Genomic DNA, 21,153 nt, shown 5'->3' with positions numbered 1-21,153 from the left:
CTCACAGATGGCTAAAATGGCAAATCTCACATGAAGTTAATCACAATTAAAAAACAAAATAGAAGGAACATTCTGAAAACCTGCAAGCAGAATCCAGCAGTGTATTTAAATTTCAAAACTCAAACATAATCATCTTTCCAGAAAGATACTTATATCTCTCCTTTTAGTGGCAATGGGTACCTCTAAGAGAGTTACATTATGTACAAGTGACTTTTGCCTCTCTGGGATGTTTGATCTTATTCTTTACTAAGCTGGCATTTCCCCCTTAGTTCCAGAATCTATCCCCATTTAGGCACAGAGAACTTACGTAGGTCTCCACTTTACCCTCCCACTTCCAGTCTCATCTATTACCGATACAGGAAGGGGACTATGAATTTCTCAGGGATCTAGAGCCTACTATGTCTTTTGGATCTAGAGCTACAGTCGAACTGTAGCTAAAGTCCCAGATATGACTGGGAGTTTTAAAAGAAAGTACCGTTTACCACAATAAAAAAGAAAAGAATGTCTGCCTTTGGCTTATAACATTTTCAAAACATTTAACAATGTCCTCTAAGATAATGTCATGGACACAGAACATTTGGTCCCCAAGGTCTAAACTTCAAGGCCAAGCTGCAGTAATGACTTAGGTATGGCCGCTTAGTGGGTTAGTAGGACCCCAGAGTCACCCCTAGAACAACCTAAAATTTCCATCTTTTACAACAATGACTTTGCCATCAAAAAGTGTTGCTTTTCAAAAGGATTGCCAATGCAACCTGGAAAGTAAAGCCATGAAAAGTCAAGAGAGTTGGCCAAAAATGATAAATAACCATTCAACTAACAATAAAACATTGACACCAACTTGGACCAGGCTTCAAAATCAGCTACCCGCCCCATGCCAGGCTTGACCATGAAGACGCACGTTCGTGTGCTTAGTTCCAAAAGCACAACACTCCATTTTCTCTTTTGTAGGCCCAACAGCTGACCATAATAAAGGGGTTAGGGGTTGGCTTTGGCGGATGCCATCGAGATAAGAATGAAACCAGTAAGCCCCCATGCTAAGGTTTACAGTAGGTTGAGATTCCAAGTCTCCAAAGAGAAGGTACTAGCTTGTCCACTTCTGACATCTCTCCCTCCTTCCCTCACTTCAGAGAAGAATTTTTTTTTTAAATTTTACCATTGCATTCTTACAAACAAGCTGCCTCTCCTGAAGGAAGCAGGAATCTTCCTGAGCTGGCATTCCTCATGCTCACAAATTCCCGCCCCAACAGCAAGGAAAATCAAGAGGCAGGGTCAGTGGCAGAAATCTCAACATGTGTAATGATGGTTGTCCTGAGTGAGGGTGGATGCCCCACCCAACATTGCATTCATTTGAAAAGGTTGGATGACATCCCCAGCTACTGCCCTACTTCCTGCATATCTCACAAATCTCCCTGTGGCCCGGTGACGATCAGATGCTAATAATGCTGCACAGCCTAACTACAGCTCTGGCAAGCCAGAGATCAAGTCAGAAAACCACAAGCTCCCCTTCCATGGGACACATGTTAGGGGTGGAGGGATGGGGGCAAGGTCAGGTAACACAGCTTTCCTGCCTCTCTCAGCCTCACCCTTACTTTGGAAGCAAAACAGGAGAAAGAAGACTGTCTACATAATGCTACTTGTTGTCTTTTGAAGGTCATTTAAAAAGAGGAAGAGCATGTGTATGATGTTCAGGCCTCCTTCATACTTCGATCTCTCTACAGGCAGACCAGGCACGCAGGCTGTCTGCAGCATGGCAGGAGCCAGAAAATATGGGAAGAATTTTTTATTTCCTATTTTTAAAAGCTTTGACACAGTTATCATAAAGGAGAAATCAGAACTGAGGTGGACATCCTTAAGTCTTTGCATGGGTTTCCAAGCTTTTAATGTATATATGGGGGAGAACCATTGCCTTCTCAGGGTTTGGGGGCTCTTGTCATAATCCGGCTGTGTATTTCAGCAGAGCCCCAGCCTGACTCACTGAGTTCCCCTCCCTGTCCACTCCATTAGAAGATCTTCATGCACAAGAATTCATTCCTCTGAACTCCCCACACCATTCCACAGCTACCCACTCATTCATTCATTGTATGCAGTTGCCAAGTACCCCCTACAGACTCAGGGTTGAGCTGGCATGGGATACGGAGTAGGAGAAAATACTTCTGCTTTATAGAACTTGAACTCTAGTTAATCTTGGCACAAAATTCTTATGCAAAGGAGGATGACAGATGCCAAGATGAGGTTCCCAACATCAAAAACCTTTCCAGACATTTATGGCGTAGCTTGACAGTGGTTGTTAAGTGTGAGTATGGATCAGAATTATCCATAGGCCATGTTAAAACACATATTGCTGAACCTCACCCCAGAGATTCTGATTTGATAAGTCTGGGGGAGCCTGAGAAATTTGCATCTCTTAACAACTTTCAGGTGATGCTGATGTTGCTGACTCAGGGACTATATTTTGAGAATCACTGCTTTAAGCCATCAGAAAAAAACTTAAAAAGTCAATCCTTTAAAGACATTCTGGCTTCTTTGAATATGGGTGTAAAAACATCTTAAATTGGTTGTTTTGGGTATGTGTTATTTGGACAAAATTCTCTGTAAATATCCATAGATTTTGAAGGCTTCCAAAAGGGAGAAAACTGGCCAGAACACTATCTTGAAATATAATCCAAAATCATTTTCATATGCTAGTTCAATGTGCTAGACAACGCCAGCAACATGTTTTGGTTTTGTTTTTAATTAAGCTGATATATCTTGTCCATAGAAAGGTACGTCATGAATTTAGATACGTCACTATTGCTAATAAAACTATTAAAAGTTCCATTTCCAATACGGAACTTTAGATTTCTGAAGACATACTTCAACTAAGACTTGTAACGGCATGGCTGAGAAGACTGGTTTCCAAAGAAAGTAATCAAAAAGTACCACAAATGGAAAATGGGAGCTCCCATTGATAAACTATTTCCTTTCTTGGTGGAAAGAACCAGTGCTAAAGAATAGTTGCCCACAAGGCTTCCAAAATGAAAGGAACCAAGGACCATGCTTCTGCCCATTTTTCCCAGACATGTCTAAGGCAGAGGAAAGACAGACCAACTCCATTAGTTCAAGCTTCACCCCCTGCAAGAAACTTCTGGCACTAATTTGGCTTCCCTGTGTGCTCTGGGCTGACTGACCTTCCTAAGAATGCAGGTCTACTTGACATGTTCTCTCCAGAAGCAGCCACAATTGTCATTTTAACCTGCCATCCTATATTATGTTTTAAATGATATTTCAATGACACTAGGGGGTTGGATTTTTTTAAGCCTTGTTTCTTTTTCCTTTCTTCCTTTTCCTTCCTTTCTTCCTTTCTTTCTTTCCTTCATTCCTTCTACTGAAAAATCAAGCCATTCAGAAACAGACAAAGTGACAACTTTTAGCCTTCCGTAACCTCATCTGCTGCTTCACTGAAGGCAACTCCTAAAAGACTCTGAGTAGACTTTCTCAAAGCACTTCTCTCATTCTTCACTATAGTCATCCGTTTTCCTCTCAATCTCTTGTCCGTGTCTCCTTAAGAGCAGAATGTGTCATTTGTGTCTCTGTCTCCACCATCCATCCATCCATTCATTCCACAAGTATTTATTGAGTGACTACTGTATACTATGCTTTGCACTAAGCCTGGATATACAGCAGAGAACCAAAGAGGGCCCTTGCCCTCATGGACCTTACAGTCTAGAGGGAAAACAGACACTCAACCAGTGGTCACACTACAGAGTAAAAAATGTACATGGCAAAGAGGACTCTGAACACAAGTGGAGAGTTTTGCTGACTGTGGGGTTAAAGGAGTTTTCCCCAGGGAAGAAGGATAAGAAAGAGTTAACTAGAGTAAGGAAAGCATTTCATATGCAGAAAACAGCGCATCCAAAGCTTCTTAACCATTGTCCTGTTGATGTTTGCTGAGTGAACAGAGGACCAAGGTGGTGTTACACACTCACCATGACAGGGCAGAGTGAGGGCAGGGTTAAATACTCACTGAATTGAATTGAACAGGGACCCACTGTTCTCAAGAAGGAAGATGGAGAAACTGAGGCAAAGGGAACTTCAATGAGTATGTAATTGGCACGGCTGGGCCTCAAATCCAGGTTTGACTCCCTATTTTTTTTCTTTTAATCTAAGACACCAAAGCTGCTGTCTCAATTTTAGGTTATAAGGCCGTCGGTGTCCCCAAAGCCTTTATGTGGGAGAACTCTGGAGTTCCACCAGCTTTTTCAGAGTTCCTTGGTGGAGAAGCATCAAGTTTTCTTGGATAGCTATGATGGTAGACAACCCCTCCCAAAATGGGGACACGAAAGTAAACATTGGCCCCATTTGCCCCCCAAACCATAAACAACCCTCTCTCCCATCCCCAAGGAAATAGCAGGTTTACCACTTTATGGATACATGATAGGCATATTTTCCAGTCTTATACCCCATAATGGAAAATTCTTCTATGAAGTCTAAATTTAACAGTGAGAATCATCAGAGATTACTTCCTTTGAATTTTGCATTAACCTTCTTTCTTGGCTCTTTTAAAAAGCACAAGGGATAATAAAAAAAATATCCATACAAAGTTGTTAATGATTTAATACAGTGGTGTTGACATCACAGTGTACCTGTGATCCACTGGGGCTATTTGTCAGAAATTCTGTTTTTGCTAAATATTTGTTTAAAATTTTCCAAATATTCTGATTCCAAAGGCTTTAGAGATGACTCAGAAATCTGCATTTTCAACAAACACACCGTACCCCCTTTCCCTGTAATTCTGACACGTTTTGAGAAAGGTCCATTTAAGGCAGGGGTTCCCTAATGAAGAGGAGAACTTTGAAGTTTTTAAAAAGTTTTTAAAACTCAGATCACCAAGTTATATCCCAGAGCTATGACACCAGCATCTCAGGGAGGTAGGACAGGGCATCAGTAGTACTTGTCTGATGTATTAGAAAATAAAGTTCCTCAATGTGCAGCCTGGGTAAAAGCACTCATTACAAGTAGAGAAAAACCACCTGAGCAGTGGTTGGCGAGAATGTTAAGGCAGAGGCAAGTGTAATGTGCAAAAAGAGTCAGGAAGCTAGGTAGATGGAAGCCCAACCCAGGGAGGGTTGGCAAAAGGAAAAACCACCTGGTTCCCCCAAATCCCCACTTATGACTCTGAAAGAGCAGTCCTCAGGCAACTCTGTCGCTGAGGAGCCCCACTCTCTCACACACCCACACAATCCTCCTTGACACCAAGGCTGATGGGAAGGCTGCTGCATGCCAGACCTCTGGGGGACACAGATGGCATGCAGGGACAGGAACTGGGCCTGAGCTGGAGGCCGCACTGATTGGGTCATCTGTAGCCCACGTGTGGTTTCCTGCAAGCACAGCCACCTTACCCCCCGCTCCTTGGCACCGCTGGGCCCAGGTGCAGGGTTTGGCCCTTGTGGGAGGGGATGGGCAGATAGCTATTTCCTGCCAATGGCAACACAGGTCCCCATCCTGGCCAAGAAATAGGCAAGAGTAGAATGGCAGGAGTATGATCTGGTTCAAAGATTCCACAACTCCAACCAAATCCACATCTTTTTTAGCAAAATGGAGGTCATGTGCAATGTATGAGTTTCCATAAACCTGTCTCATGATGCTCCATCTGCAAACCTACATTACAACAGTTCACACTGGTCCCTGGGAACAGGAATGAAGAGGTGAGGGTTCCATGGAGAGCTAGTCATCAGGATGATGGCTCAGCGTCCACCAATAATATAATAGGTACTTTCCCTTTGACCAAGCACCCTATCCAGGGGCCTGAGGGTGAACTTCAGGCCAATGGCATCCAACAAACATAGAATTCAAGCTACATTTGTAATTCTAAAGTAGCTACATATTAAAAAAAATAAAAATAAGTGATATTTATGTCTCAAATATTTCACATGTAACCCCATATGTGCAAAATCCTTTTACATCAACATGCAATTAATACTGAAATTTATTGAAATTGATTAAGGGACTATTAGAAACAACCTGGGCACCCACCACACCTCCTACAATACAACACTATCTTATGTGATGCAACAGTTGTGGCATTTAGTGAAAATGAGTTCTAGTAAGCAACACAGTTGTGTTTCGCAGAAAAATATTTTATATTGCTTCGGTTTTGAGATTCATATTGAAATGAAACAAAGGTAAATAAAATTTGAAAACTCAGTTCTTCACATTTCATTTTACAAATTATTATCAGTAGAAATAGTCCTGTACGTGTGACCGCTAGCCACATTTCAAGCACGTAACAGACACAGGCTAGAGGCTACTGTATTGGATAGCACAGAGAGAAGGTGTTCGTCTTTACATAGAGTTCTGCTGAGCAGTATAGCTTTCGAGCCCTTAGCCAGCTGAAAAGCTCCCTCTTTCTACCAATCCAGGATGAGGAAACTTCAAAATGCCCCGCTGATGTGGGTGATCCCTCCTCTAGTGGAAAGGGAGCACAGTGGTGGAGGGTTAGACCGTATAACCAGATGCTTACAGCCATGTGACCTTGAGTAGATCACTCTCTATGGCTTGGTTCCTACATCTGCTAGAAGGGAGTAAGAAGAGCACCGACCTCAAAGAGTTATAAAGATTAAATTAGTATCTATAATGCACTCAAGACCATGTCTTTCATATAGTAAATGTTCTATAAATAAATATTAAATACAAATTTCCAGCATGATGCCTGGCGATTGGCATTGAGCACAATATCGCTCATTCCAGAATGATCTTACTGAAAGATGGAAATCTCTGACCTGTCAATAGCTACCAACTCGGTGATTGCCAGAATCATTCACTGATTCACTTGAGAAATACTCAGTAAGTTCTCACCTTATGCAGAGCACTGCAGCTCCACACCTTAGGGGAAAAGGAGCTCAGATAGTCTGAAAGATTCCATGATGTCTGTCCCTTTCCCATCGTCCAAATCATGTCTTCTGGTTCTTCAAGGCAAGAATAGAATTCCACTTCTTTTGCAAGCTTCCTTTCCTTATCAGGCCTGAGTTCGGGCCAGCTCCTCAGAGAAGCCTTCCCTGACTATCCCTCTAAAGTTGTATCATGGGTGTGTGAGTGAGTGTATGTGTGCACACAGCCCTGGCCTGTCCCCTCACACAGCTTCATTTCCCTCATTGGCTTATCATTCCTTGACATCACTTTCCTTACTTGTCTATGCTTGTCTGACCTCAAGAAAAGATAAACTTGGAGCACCTGCGTGGCTCAGTGGTTGAGCGTCTGCCTTTGGCTCAGGTCGTGATCCTTGGGTCCTGGGATTGAGTCCTGCAATGGGCTCCCCACAGGGAGCCTGCCTCTCCCTCTGCCTGTGTCTCTGCCTTTCTCTGTGTCTCTCATGGATAAATAAATACAATCATTTAAAAAAAAAAAAGATAAACTCTGTATGGACAGAGACCTATATGTCTTGTGATGGAACATAGTAAATGCTTTATGTAGAATTGCTAAATGAGTGAATGAATGAACGACTGAGTGAATGAATTAATTAATGAGTGAATAAATGAATGCCCTCTGTGATGTATAGATTCCTCTATTTATCTTTGCTTAGTATTCCAAAGCACATTTGGTTCTTCATATTTTGAGGACACTCCATTCCATACTACTTGATACATATGGTTAACTATTTTTATGTACATGTCTTGTCTCCTCATCTAGACTACAAACGCCTTGAAGTTGTGTCTGAATGTCACCTTCCTCCCGTGGCCCTCTTTTTTTTTTTAAGATTTTATTTATTTATTCATGAGAGAGAGAGAGAGAGAGAGAGAGGCACACAGGCAGAGGGAGAAGCAGGTTCCATACAAGGAGCCTGATGGAGGACCCGATCCCAGGACCCCAGGATCACGCCCTTGGCCAAAGGCAGGCGCTAAACCGCTGAGCCACCCAGGGATCTCCTCCTGTGGCCCTCTTAATGCCCAGCATAAGGCACATCCTCAATGAATACTTACTGAGAAATGAACGGGAAGGATAAAGCAGAGTCCCTAAATGAATCTTCTTGGTCACACATACAGGACTATTTCTACCAATAATAATTTGTAAAATGAAGTAAATATATAAATACATACATCTATCTGTATATGCTATTTCTCATTCTAAATAAATAAAGCTATTTTTGTAACTACTTTCCAGTCTAGGAGGAAAACTGTACAGAATAATGCTAAATGTTAGATCATTAAGTCGGTTTTCTTTAATTATATGGCAGTGTTTCAAAAAAGCTTTGAGTCATCTTTGAGATTCTTTGCCAGGGGTACAGCATGCTACGGTTAAAACGGCACTTATCTCAGTAAACACATTACTATTGCAAATGATTTGTTCCAATAAAGCAATTTCTTGGCAAAGAACTGCCATTTCTTCTAAACCCCCTACCAAGAAGAGATACATGGAACCATTATAAGCACCAGAGACAAGAAAGCTTGCAAAGTTCCCTTTATCAGAAATCACCAAGATATACCCCCTAAGGCAGAAGCAGCACCAATTTGTCTGCCCTCTTCCCCAATTTCAAATCCCATGGCACTTACTTTGTGCAAATATTTTCTATAAGACAGCTGTAAATAAGCCCTCGAAACTCACACTAAAGTAAGCTATAGGCATCAGCAAACATCCCTATGTGCTTTCTCTTTTGTTTCTCTTTTCCCTTTTGTTCATTCTCTGCCTCCCTCCCATTCCTTTTCTCTTCTTGTCTTTCTAAGACAAGAATCAGGAGGTTGGTCACATGCAAACATAAATTCCATTTCTACAGAAAGCTGAGTTCTTGAGCGATTAAGCATACAGACCAATCATTTGAAGTGGGGGAAAAATCCCATAAAGGCTAAATTATTTTCTGATGTACTTATTATATGAAGGGTCTATTATGATAAGCTATTATACTTGCAAGATAAATTGAATTCACATTTATGCAACTCATCTATTCCTAGAGAAACGCAGATAAAAACTTTAGAGCAACCTGAAAAGGTTTGTGAAAGGGATATAAAACAGATCGATACTAGAAGAGTTTAATGTCAAATTGAGACAATAGAAAAGATGGTCCAAAGCAAGGACTCAATTTCCAATTCTTTTCTTCCAAAAAGAAAAGTACAGCTAATCAAGTAAGTGGAGGAGAGAATGGCCATTCAGGCAGGAGCTGTCGGGAAGGAGCGGTGGAAGGGTAATTAAGCTGTGAAGAAATAATAGGTAGAATGTGAAGGGTGGGAAACAGGCCACTTATATCTTTTTTTTTTCACACGTAATTATTGATCTCCTACTATATGCTGAGCAACATCCCCAGCACGAGGGATATTGTGGAGAACGAGGGACCAAGACCCCTTATGCAGCCAATAGCCAGGTGGGGAGAGGATCCTTTCTAGAAATTAGTTATGATAATACATGCACAGTCTGGTGTTTACATGTACGTAACAAGAAAAGGAAGGATTTGCTTTTTCTTTTCTGATGCCTTTGGCTTGAGTCTTGAGGGTCTTGCTTTAGGATGACGTCTGGAATTTCTCTGGGCTTTGCGAGATTTGTGTTGCAAACAAGAAGCTTCCTCTCACAGAGTCTATCTTTTTCCTTTCTCCTTCCCTCTCACCATTATTAGCCATAGGATGCAGTTAATGACCATGACAAATCATAAAAGATTTCTCCTAACTCCTTCAAGTGTGACTATCCTGATTATAGCCTGCAGGTACAGCCAGCCGTGAACCACACGCTATTTATAGGCTTAAAACCCGGGCAGAATTTGTGTCACTCGTGACGAAAATGCAAGCTTCTCCCTGGACCCAGGATCCTCCTCCTCTTCCGCAAAACCCCCACAGGCAGTGAGGATGCCCACACAGTTCCTCCCAGAGATGTGTTTAATCAGGATCCCCTCCCCCACTCCCCAATCAAGGAACCTACACAATTACTGAGCTAATCATTTAAATGATGCTACTGAGAAACAAAGCCATTTTCCTTGTTAAAAATGTGTTTGCTGTCCTATCCATTTATCTCTTTCCTTGGCAGTGCTCTGTATTAATTTATTGCCCAATAAAGCACAGACACTAGCAGAGTTGCTGAGCCATGCCCAGTGGAAGGCCCACTATTTCATCCTAGCAAAGGCAGCCCGTGAGCCAAAAACAGAAACACGAGCATACCAGGCATCACAAACCTTGGCTGGCTAATCCTGGCTTCATTTGCTGTCCCAGGGATTTCAAAAGAGAGGAACATATACAGCTTTGGGAAGAATGCAGGTGATTGATAATTACCGAGTATCAGAGGAAGTGGAGCTCGGTTTGGTCTGCTGGCCAAGGCTAAGTGCCCTTGGGTTTCCTTTCTATTGGACGGTAAACCTCACTGCGACAAACAAGCTTGCAGTGAGCTCTGTAGGGAGAGAAGCTGAGAAAAGAAGTGGTAAAGATAGAGATGGCAGTGGGACTTGGCTTGCCATGGTGTCCACCATCTCAAGAGACTATCTACTTTTAGATGAAAGGGTGAGGTCTGTTGCTTCCTTTGCAGTTCCACAGCCTGTGATTAATCATAAAGTCCCTGTTCAGCTCTGTGCTTCAGTGCAAAACCTTGGCAATAATTATCATGCACATGGAGGGTTTATCATCTGAGAGTCTCTTTGGTGGCTTGTTACTGGATGGTCATGGATGGTCAACAATAAAGATAGCAGGTTCTTCCTATTTGGAAAAGTTTGATGTCAGAGAGGGCTTTACAGATGGAAAGTTCAATGGACAAAGGTTTGAGAGAATGGCCCGGGGCATCAGGATTCCCTTCTCAACTTCGGGACTAGCTCCAGTTTAGCAGGAGGTTCAAAGACGAACGAACCCAGAAATCTGAGCTCTTGCTCAGAAAATGAGCTCAGGTAGTGGCTAAGAGTGAAGGAGGAAGTCCTCAAAGCCAAGAACACTGAACACCAAGGATGGCTCCAAGGATTCAAAAAAGTCATTGAATGCTTCTCTGGGAAGGAATCTTTTTAATTTTTTTAATTTTTTTAAATTTTATTTATTTATGATAGTCACACAGAGAGAGAGAGAGAGAGAGAGGCAGAGACACAGGGAGAGGGAGAAGCAGGCTCCATGCACCGGGAGCCTGACATGGGATTCAATCCCAGGTCTCCAGGATCACGCCCTGGGCCAAAGGCAGGCGCCAAACCGCTGCGCCACCCAGGGATCCCCCTGGGAAGGAATCTTAAAGGACATCTAGGGCTAGGCCTGCATTTTGGGAGAGAAAACTGGGACCCAGTAAGGAATTCACTTGTCCAAGGCCCTACTGTGAGCAGAGGCAAAGGAACAATTAGGAGGTTGGATGATGGGAACCACTCATCATAGATCCCGTGGTCGTTCTCCCAGAGAGGGCACACCTGGCCCAGCTGCTCGCAAGCACAAGGCTTCTAAAACTACAACAAAACCCCCAAGCAGATGCACAGCAGTAGCTTCTGCAGGAAGTTCTCAGCACCCAAGATCTACCCCTGACAGCTCACTTCCTGGGATGAGAAGTATCTCCAAACAGAGGAGCATTCTTCCCGGGACTCATTCTCTGGACTTCCAGAATTACTAAAAGGGCCCTGATTATTTACCCATGTAACTGGCTCTACCTTCTAAATAAACACAGCACCTCACACTTCTCTCAACTCCCACAGCACCAGACCATGTCCAAGACACCATCATCTTTCACCAATTACACTGCCCTGCTAACTCATCTCCCTGCTTCTACACTTGACCCCAAGCTCCGTAGGTCAGTGGGAGGATGCTGGTGTTCACAGCTGCCTGCAAAGTCTACACTTATCTCCACTGAAATGGACTATTGAGATTTTTCAGTTTCTAATAGTTCATCGAAGGGAAAAGAAGAATGCTAGAGAAGTTTCCTTTCCGTCCAAACAATTAAAGGTTTATATCCTTCCATTATTCAAGGCCAGGATCCAGGTAAATCACCACTGTGCTCACCTCCATTCAGAAATGAGCATGACTTATTTCTCAAGCTAGTCCTGCTGATTTTATGTATGTAATCAGTGCGCTCCGTTTTAGATCTTTGTGACAATCTACGTAACTCAGCACAACTCTAGCCAATGCCATTTGCATTTAGGAAATTGGAAAGAATTTGCTCAGCACCCATGGTGACTCTGGCCACCCGCTAGGTGTTAAAGAGGACAAAAGAGAAACATAAAATAGGATTGTCTCCTTTAACAAAAATGTATGTCTCATAGAGAGACAAAATGAATACCCAACAAATAGACTGACAATCATATCAGATTGTTATGGTTAAGTGGAGCTATCAGTAGGAGAGATAATAAAAACCTTAGGAATTGAGAAGCAGAGGATCCGTGTGGCTAGACTGGCTGGGGGAATAATGTATCAAAAGTAAGTGGAGTGATAAATGTGTGAAGTGTAATTGAGACCTAGCACTGCCTCCCAAAAAGCAACAAATACCTAGTCCCTGGGATTGAAATGCTGCAGTTTCCTACTCCTGCATTTGTCTAGAAATAACAAAGCACTCTTCAAAACTCAGCCTCATCTGAGTATTATAGAAACATGTCATGACAGTGAAGACAAAAATAATCTTGCCTGTCATATTGGGTCACCCAAAGGAACTCAATGGTAGAAGTGAGGGATCTAGGGATGCCTGGGCAGCTCAGTGTTTGAGCGTCTGCCTTCAGCTCAGGTCCTGATCCCGGGGTCCTGGGATCGAGTCCCACATCGGGCTCCCCACAGGGAGCCTGCTTCTCCCTCTGCCTATTTCTCTGCTTCTCTCTGTATCTCTCATGAATAAACAAAATCTTAAAAAAAAAAAAAAAGAAGTGAGGGATCTAGGATTTGGTGTCTTAGAGGTTAAGAATCACATGCCTTAATTTGTAAAAGAATATTAGCTCAGAGGAGAAACAGGAATAGTAAAGTCATTAAAATGTCACAGCTAAAAGGAAAAGTAAGTCTTCCAGCCACTATTTCCCTTTCTACTGCTAGTCAGTTTTGAGAAGTGAAGCTGAGCAGATACACAATGTATCACATTGCAAATACGATAGCACACTCCTATATAAAAGGTTTTCTTTCATAGAGTGAAAATATTCCTGAAGACCCCCTCATGATTGATAGGAATGGAGTCAATTCTGAATATGCAGATCTCAGAAACATTCCCACGCTTTTTTGTTTTTTTCTCTCTGGAAGATCCTGCATTTTCCTTTCCACCACTTGGAACACTGGTCACTGGAGCTGCACCTGGCATAGCCGAAGAAGTCCACGAAGCTCTGGCAAGACTAATTTTGAATTTATAGCAAGTTTTATAAGACAGTCTGATGCTCTACTACATTTAGAATAATTATCCCATCAACTATTTACTTAAACATTTTAAAGGAAAGGAAAGAAACTGGGGTGGATGTTTTTGGCTTTTTTATAACAGATCTTTTTGGAGTCAATAAAAATATCCCAAAGCAGCCATTGAAAATCCTTAGTCTCATGGTGAGGGCCCCACCTGCTGCAGTGGAAATTAATGGTGGGAAGAGAGAAGAGATGGAAGACAAATCTACCCAGAGCATCAAAATCCCAGCAGGAATACAAAGGGCAAGGCTGAACAAATTAATAATACCACTCCACAGTTAACTGGTACCTTTCATCAGAGAAGCTCAACATACTTTACAAATAACACTTATTTTCCTGTCTCAAAGAGGCAGGGAGATAAATGGCAAGCCCAAAGGTCACACAGAAAGTGTGTAATGATTTTAAGAAGAAAATCCAGTCTCTGGTCTAACCGATTCCTCCTTTCAGGCCCCCCGAGGGCATCTCACCTTTGCTATTTCTAGCAACTATGATGTCTGAAAATGTCCAGATCCTTGCTCCTCCGATCAAGAACATCACATACCAAAGACTGTTTGAAATCTGAAGGAAATCTCGTGCTCCTGCTAAAATTTCAACTGGAACAGCAAAAGCTTGTCTCAATTCACCCATGTGCTAGAGACACCACAAATCATCAGTGTGGTGGAAAGACGTGTGGTTTCATAGAAAAAGTTGCGTGGTCAGACCAGAGAACGCTTCTTTGGGCCATCTGATTCTGATGGTATGGAAACTCTTTTACCATTCTGTGCATTCAGACACATGACAGCAATGCAAACAGTTCTTGTCTGTGGATACGTAAACTCCATCCTATCCAAGAGAGGTTCAACAGATTTCCCCCCACTCTTGTGGAGAAACAGCCTTGCTTCCATGTGTACATGTCTTCTATTAGTCCTGATCTGTAAACGTGTCTGTTCTCTTCCACTGGTTCCCCCCATCGATTAAGTAGGATAAAAGCTTTAACACGTGTTCATTCTGACAACTGACAGTCATGATTTTACCCTTTCTGTGAAAATTAATTTTTAACACCAATCTAACCTCAGAAGCGTTCTACCCCAAAGTTAGAAACACAGATGGGAACAGCAAGAGATTGTTAGAACTCAGAAGAGAACTGATGGAGAAAACAGAAAAGTTGAAAATTTCCCTTGCTCCTGGTAGAACTGTAGATGTCTGAACACAAGGCAGGGAACATTTTTCTTATGGGAACAAATCCATAAGTTAGAAAATATCTGTAATTTTATCCTTTATCTTGTAAATACCTAAAGTCTTATTCACTCAACTATAAGGCATGGTACCTGGGCCCAAGTCCTCAGCTCTGATACGTGCCAAAGACAGCAAAATGCCAGCCAAAAAACTGCCAGAGCCCTGACACAGCTCTGGTTTAGAAAGGCAACCTAACCTCCCTGTCTGGATGGACACAGCTCCATTCTGGATCTGACTTACAGCTTCGCATGTGGAATACAGACTGTATTTGAGCCCTTTCTTGTGCCTTCAGCTAAGCACCCTCGGGCAGTGCTCAACCTAACAGGTGTCCGTGCTGGCCCTGGATAGAAGGAACACTCAGAGCTCAAAACCCAGAACCATAATGGGAATGGACAGCTACAGCATGGCTGCTACTCAACAGGGCAAAAGAGAAACGAGGAGGCCTGCTTCCAGGCTGACCCGATCCAGACCACTGAAGTCCAAATGAATTAAAGACAATCACTGACTCTGTGGCGCCCTGCTCTCACCACACACTGGAACTGGTGACTGCTCCATGACTGGATGCTTTTCTCAGGAGGTCAAGAAGTGCTTGGGCAGCAATAAAAAGGAAAAGAGTACTGATGTATGTTTACGACATGGAAAAACCTTGAAATCAGTATGCTAAAGGAAAGAAGCCTGACATGAGAGACTGCGTTATTACATGATTTGATTTATATTAAGTGTCCAGAATAAGCAAGTCTATAGAAACAGAAAAACAGACTCGTGGTTGCCTAGGACTGGGGGGCTGGTAAGGAGGCCAAGACACCGCGAACTTAGATGTTGTGATTCTGATGCCTGGTCGTAAAGGGACCAGGAGTTCAGGGCAGGGCTTATCAGGGAGGTTCGCCTCGGTCTCCCAACCCTACTACAGGCTAGTTCTACGACTCTCCTTAAAATATGCTGTTAGAAACTCTTATTTTCTATTCCTATCACAGCCTTTCTCCCCAGCCTTTCCCCACCTCCATTCCGGTGTAGAGCCTACCCCTTATCCTCCTTATTCAAGACAGGATGGCAGAGCAAAATTTGCACAGGTTTGACCCCTGTCATTGCCGTGACATCTGGCATCAGGCCCCTTCCCCCTCTACAAGCTCCAGTCACACTGGCCTTTCCACCATGATGCAGGTGTGCCTTCCCCCCATACCCCCATGAGGCCTTTGCAAATGCCCCTCCCACTGTCCAGAACATCTCCCTGACCCTCCTCCATCTAAGACTCTTCCAGCAGACGACTCTTATTCGTCCTTCCGAGCTCAAGCCACGTGTTGGTCTGAAAAGCCTTTCCTCACCTTCAATCTGTTGGTTCTCATAGCAACACTGCTCATGTGTGTGCACACAGGCAGGTGTATTTGAACCCTGTCAACTAAGTTCACATATCACAGGACACTGCAGACTAAATGATTCCCAGGGAATCAGAGGAGGACAGACTTCTTGTATGGCATAGCTGTTCATCCACTCTCCCCTGAGCAACATGACCACCTCCCGTGTGGTCCAGCCTCAAGAGACAGCTAGGTGGCCTGATGAGAAACACAAGTGGCTGCATGGTCCAGGCCCCTGAGGCCGAATATATTCCAACCTCTGGCAGGATGAGCTGCCCTTACTTTTGGAGTCAGATCAGGGAGGGCCAAAGACCCTTTGTGGAAGCATGTGGCAATGGAAAATACAGGCTTTGGAGTCAAACAGGAGTAGTAGGTTTACGCACCAGCCCTTGCTCTGTCTGTGGGTGCCTCAATTTCCTAGTCTGTGATGATGGAGGAATGAAAGGAGATAAGGGGTGTGCAGACACGTGACACTGGCACAGGGCTTGCAGTGCAGTGAGTAGTCAGTAAATGCCCATTTTCTCTCTTTACCTGCAACTTCTTCTTACTTTGTCAATAATTTCAATTAGACTTCATATTTCCTCTTCTTCCAAATGTCCAGGCTGTCTAGACAGAACCTATTTTGTTTCCAGATTGGCCAGTCTACCACAGCCCAGAAAGAAAGCCCAGCCACCTCCCCCCACCCACCAACCCGGCTAGGCCAGGATGGTGCTTATCAGGAAAGTGACACACACACACACGGCCAGACAGGCAGCTCCACAGGGAGGGCTGTGCTCTCTCTCTCGCTCTCTCTCTCTCTCTCTCTCTCTCTCTCTGTCAAGTTCTTGATAAATTCCACCAAATGCCAGGAAGCCTCTGATCCCCTCACACACTTGTCATGCTGGGTCAGAATCAGAGGCACATCAGTGAGAACTCAAGGAGGATGGTAAAGCGCTGGGTTTCTTGGCATCGAGGGCAGAGCTGCAGAAGAACACGGAGGTGGGCGCACGCTTCTGTCCACGGAGATAGTCCACAAATACTTAACTGAGCGCTCAGGTGCTGGGCACACAGGTGGCTGCTGGGGATGCAACTCTAGCAAAAGTCACAGACAGCAGCTGCTTTTAGGAAGTGTCACAATGCAGCAAGGAGGCAGACAGTCAGTAGTCACCCCCAGTGAACCAGGGAACCCAAACTGAAATAAGAGCCTGAAAGAACCGAACACAATTCTGGGAGAGCTGCTCACAGAGGAACAGGGCAAAGGGAAGCTGCCCGGGGAAGCAGCACTGGAGTTGACACGGGAAGTGGAAGTAGATCCGATCCAGGGGAAAGACACCCAACGCAGGGAAGGGAGACCAGAGAGGAAGGAAGTATCCAAAGAGAGCAACAGCAGGTGCAAAGTCAAGGGCATGAAAAGACTATGCACATGGGGGAAATTGGACAAAGCCAACGTGACTGGAGCCCAAACATGAAGGGGAAGAGAGAAACACAGCGCTTGGGAAGAGGAGCACAATCCTAATAGTTGTGGAGAGTTGGGTGGAGAGAGGTGTGATCAGAAGAAGCGGGTACGCCGTAAAACCCTGTGTTGCAAAACGCCCCCGTGATAAACAACTAGAACCAAAGCTCCTGGAACAAGATCCCGCCGGCCTCCCAGAGAGCAGACTAAATTGCCACAGGACAGAGGCTGAGACTGATCATAGATCATCTTTTTTTTTTTTTTTAATTTCTTAAAAGGGATACAGGCATATTAAAATGTTAAAATTCGAGCGGAACCAAGTCCACGGTGGCACCGTTTTGTCATTCTCTTTCGGGGGAGACTCTGTGAAGCTACAAACACAACTAAATGGTGGTGTTATTTCTCTACAAACATATGTAATTGCCTTTTAAATAATTCTCAAATGAAGGGTATAACAACTAGTGACAAGCATTCATTTATTTCTCACAATATCAGAGAACGGGACCAGTATTAACAAACTACCTTCTCCTGTTTGCTCATGAAATGGCCTTAAGTGTCTCATTTATCATGAGTTTCTGTAAGCACCAACAATTTGTAAAATGAGCTAATTATGTTCTTGGAGGTTTAATAAAATCTACTAACTTAGGAAATATCCTGATGGCCTTGAAATTTACCCAGAAAACTTACCAAAAAAGGAGTAAATGCATGCTGCTGAGATGAACGTCATGTGTATTTACAGACAGCATTTATTATCCTACAGCAGTCGTGCTAAGAATACTACTGTAAGAGTGCTAGATGGACTCTAAATCAAGTCTACTTGCAAAAGGATCCCTCCCTTAATGTAAAAAACCTTCACAGCAATGTATAAATATTGGCATATAGACAAGTCAGGCATTCCAAATCCAGAGGCTTCTGTGATCCAGGCTTCGAGAGAAAGAATCACAAAACCTAATCGTTAATGAGCAAAGTAGAGATTTTAAGAACACCCATCAATCGTTAATAGTCTTTGGCATGTGGGAAGCAGAGAACGCACAGCAAAACAGAGGTGATAATTATGATGTCACACGGGGATTACCCATGGGTCCCAACTCCCCACATTTAGGTTGGTGTTTTCTCGCTCTCGTTTTAAAATGTGTTTTTCTTTTTCCTCACCAGAAATTCAATTTGCCAACAGTTAGCAAACTGGAATGTGTAGAGTGTTCTCTTATTCCATTTCCCTGGTCATTTGCTGGGGGACGTTATTAGGTGTGAAATGGGATGTGGCATAAGAGGGAAGCGCCAGTCTCCAGAGTCATACTGCCCGTGTTCAAATAAATGCTGGCTCTGACCCTTACCAGTCCAGCGTCCTTGGAGATGTCAGCCACCACCCCTACTCTTTCTCCCACATCGTCTAACAAAGGGATTTTAATAATATATATCTTGTGGCGACCTCTGGATGATTAAATGGGGTGTATGAAAGGCACCTGCTTAGCCTCTGCAAAGGTGAGCGATCAGCATAGCTCTCTCAGAAAAGGCAGCAGGGTTTACGAGGAGGAGGAGGAGGAGGAGGAGGAGGAGGAGGAGGAGCAGCTCATCCCGACTGCCTCCCCACAGTCAGAACACTCACCCTTGGGCAGCCCGGGTGGCTCAGCGGTTTAGCGCCACCTTCGGCCCAGGGCATGATCCTTGGAGACTCGGGATGGAGTCCCACATCAGCCTCCCTGCATGGGGCCTGCTTCTCCTTCTGCCTCTGTCTCTGCCTCTCTCTCTCTGTTTCTCATGAATAAATAAATAAAATCTTAAAAAAAAAAAAAAAGGATGCTCACCATCCCCTAGGCCAGGGTCTCCTAACTTGTCCTGTCCCTGCAGACAACATCTTTTAACTGGGTTCCACCTGCACAATTAATTATGTAGTGTTTTTTTCCCCCTTTAAACTGCCTCCTTCCAAATATATTTCTTAAATGGAACTTTATATTACCCCCAGAAATGGAAAGCCCATCTTGCATGCCATAACTAGAAAGTAACCCTGTACCACAATAAAGAACATCCAGATGACGCAGATCCTACCTGGATATGGTTATTCTAGCAAAGACTCAGAGCCCGAGGCTTGAGGCTGATGACCGAGGTTCAAAAGGGTGTTAAACATGTGATAGAACCAAGCAGGGATGTCCTGCCTGTGGTGCTCGGAATATAAAAGGAAGCATAACCCTCTCACCACATGAGTCTATATCCTGTATCATATGATGCTGGGTCAGCCCATCAGCTAAAGTCCTGGTAATACCCATCGCTCACAATGTCACCTCGGCGACTTCCGTTGCAATTTGTGGAATTTTATGGATAAACAAACAGTGCTCCACAGCAGTGAAGAATACTTCCAATATTCCCTTGGAAGGAAGGTTCCCAATTAATTCTAGCCCATCCGTTTCTAAAAGTGCAGAGTGAGACGTTAGAATTCACGGAATTTGTAGACCAGTGAATTCCTCTGGCATGCAGCAACATTATTAGCTCATCGGTAAGTCTTTGCAAATGTGACTGGAGATGGTGTGTGTGTGTGTGTGTTTGTGTGTGTGCGCATATACACCTATGTGTCCACTCTATATATATACGTGGGGGTGCTACTGAAACTTTATGCAGCTTCAGTCTGACCCCCATCTCTCCTGAGGTTTGGCTTCTAAGCTGATGGCTCATAGCTTCCATCTCTGCGTGTAAGCGCCTTTGACCCAAATATTATGTGAGTCCACCAGTACACATGTCTCTTAAAACACCTTAAGTGGAAAACCTTGCCTGTTGAGGATTAGAGTAGACATGTAATCACGTTTCATACTGAGCTACGGCCTTCATCCAATACAAATGCCACATTCACTTAGGAAGGGTGTCTGTACGCCATAAACAGCAGGCGAGTAGAGGGCGGTTTCCTGAATGAGCCTGCTCAGCAAATCTGAACTCATTCAGCCATAGACTCAGTTAACTCATACTTCAGGGTGGGCACCCCTCTCATAAGATAAATGGAAAACCAGAGACGTATACGCGGAGGGGGTCCCTTTATACTGTGTGCTATCACCTTGGGCTTCCTCATACTTGAAAAAGTGGATGCACTGAGCAGATAATTCAGAAGCACCCCACAAACAATTGTCGTATTCACAGAGCCTGCACAGGAAAGCACAGACTATGTATCTGCCCAGAGAGGCTGTGAATCAATGTTAGTTCCAACTTTCCTACCTGCCACGTTGAGTTTAACAATGTTAGATGATGTTGCCTACTCCAGAAGCTCCGTCAGTAACAGGAAGCCCCAATTTAGGATCCTAAATTTGACTACAGATCATTCATACGGACAATGGGAGTCACCTGATTTGCAGGCTGAGCAAAAGCCAAGACCCTAAACACCTCTGCACATCTAAGAAAATGTATTTCTAAATCAAAGGCATTTGTTTTCTAGATGGGAGCTGGCACAAGTATCACCTACAAGGAGAAAGGGAGGTTTCTTGGAAGGGGTGGGGTGCTGGCACGCTGAATGCTGAGCCTGGGGACACATGTGTAAGCTGAAAGCACACCAAGTGCTTCTCCTAACTCCCGGCACCTCACACGTCAGCTCAAAGGGCTGACAAGTCCCTGGATCACTCAACAGGCAGGCAGCAAACTCTCAGGGCAAAGGGAGTTAACACTGCCTTATCTTGAGCTCCACTATTAACAAACTTGTCATCACTAAACTGGGTTGTTAGTTGCTGGAACAATTTGATGGAAAGAGTGAACACCAGAGAGAAACAAGCTGACCCAGATGGGCTCGCCGAGATCAAGTGGCAATAAACTGTTAACAACTCTCCTGGTCAGCAAATGACAGTTCTTGCTAAGGAAACATTCTGGGTCACTAAAAACTACTCCAAATCTCATATACAGTAGTCATTAT

The 21,153-nt window shown here is 43.8% G+C and overlaps 1 protein-coding gene across 20 annotated transcripts in view; it reads right to left on the bottom strand.

The window, feature by feature from the left end:
- KCNMA1 (potassium calcium-activated channel subfamily M alpha 1) overlaps positions 1–21,153 on the bottom strand; it is a 718,693-nt gene that overhangs the window by 368,496 nt on the left and 329,044 nt on the right. The gene's annotated exons all lie outside the window — the stretch shown is intronic.

Source organism: Vulpes lagopus, chromosome 3 (genome assembly GCF_018345385.1).
Source record: "Vulpes lagopus strain Blue_001 chromosome 3, ASM1834538v1, whole genome shotgun sequence".
Taxonomy (NCBI): Eukaryota; Metazoa; Chordata; class Mammalia; order Carnivora; family Canidae; genus Vulpes; species Vulpes lagopus.
The sequence above is the reverse complement of the archived record's forward strand: the minus strand, read 5'-3'. Positions and strand labels throughout refer to the sequence as shown.